This window comes from Hipposideros armiger, unplaced genomic scaffold (genome assembly GCF_001890085.2).
Source record: "Hipposideros armiger isolate ML-2016 unplaced genomic scaffold, ASM189008v1 scaffold_11, whole genome shotgun sequence".
Taxonomy (NCBI): domain Eukaryota; kingdom Metazoa; phylum Chordata; class Mammalia; order Chiroptera; family Hipposideridae; genus Hipposideros; species Hipposideros armiger.
In genome coordinates this window covers 5,940,098-5,941,549 of record NW_017731361.1, presented here as the reverse complement: position 1 = coordinate 5,941,549, position 1,452 = coordinate 5,940,098, and positions in this window count along the sequence as shown.

Sequence of the window (1,452 nt, the reverse complement as noted above, 5' to 3'; positions counted from 1 at the left end):
CCTTTCTCCATCTTCAGAGCTAGCAATGCTTGAATTCTTCTCACATTGCATCACTCTGACCTTCTCTTCCCTCATCAAATCTCCCGTTACCTCTCTCTTCCGCCTCCCTCTTCCACTTTTAAGACTTTTGTGATTACATTGCCCCCCCCCCTGCCCCACAGATAATTCAGAAACACATTCCCATTTCAAGGTCCTTCTTAATCACAAATGCAAAGTTCCTATTGCCACGTAAAGTAACATAGTCACAGGATCCTGGGCTTAGAAAGCGAACCTCTTTGAGGGGCCTTTATCCCCTCAGAGGCAACAAGTCATTGGTATGTGTGACACCATTGTCTCTGTGGGGAAAAGAGCAATCCTAGGACTTTATAAAAGTATTCTTGGGGCAAGAAGAGAAAGCAGGCCCTTTCATGGTGTCCACCAAAAAAAAGCAAGAATGTCAGTGGGAAAGACTGATGGAGAGAGCTCAGATTTTAATTATAAAATCATGCAGGAAATGAGGGGTGGAACTTAGCAATGGGAAAGAAACGAAGAAGAGGCTTCCTTGGTGTGCATGTTTTTTCAAGATCATTTGTCTCCATGCTTTTGTAGATGAAGACAGTAAGGTTGAGAGGTTACCTTACAGTTGATTTAAGGATGGATCCAAGCCAGGTTTGTTCACAGATTTGTGCTGAAAACCCACCCCCTCCACAGTATTACCACTTCCCCTCACTCATCAGTGAAATATCACAGGCACCTTATTACTTACTTAACATTTAGGCTTTGTGTCTCTTGAAATGTATGTCCCCTCTGGATGTGATAGAGGTTGGAGCTGTCATCGTTGTCGAGAAAGGTCTTTCTCTCTCTTCTCACTCCCTGTTTGATTTCCACCAGCCCCAGGCTCCAGGGAGGAGGGGTTACACATCTCTCAGATTCCAGAACAGAACTTGAGCCACATTTGCCAGCAAGTGGAATCAATAGGATTTCAAAAGCCACACACCCGAAGAGCAGCTTTCCTCTTTCGATGCAGAGTTGGTAATCGGAGCCAGACTCCCTTTAGAGCCTTCATGCCTCGGATGAGCCTACACATATCTCCACATCAAGTTCTTGTGCCAGGAGGCCAGTAGGAACGTAATGAGATCCAAGATCAAGGCCACATGTTCTGTCTCAGCTTTGCCAGGCAACCAGGACCCCACTTGTAGTACATGTCCTTTCTTACTCTTCTAGGGAATCAACTCAATTCCCCCCCCCCTCTCTCTCCCTCCCTTCCTCCCTTTCTCCCTCCCTCCCAAATCCCCCCTCCATACTCAGTAACTGTGAGACTGGACAAGGGGCAAGTTAATTAACCTTTCTGTGGTTTAATTTCCTCACCTATAACATAGAGATATTGTGGTATGTATCTCATGGGATTGTCACAATGATTCGTTAGTTTATATGTGGGAGGTAATTAGAACAATCTCTGACATATAGCAAGCA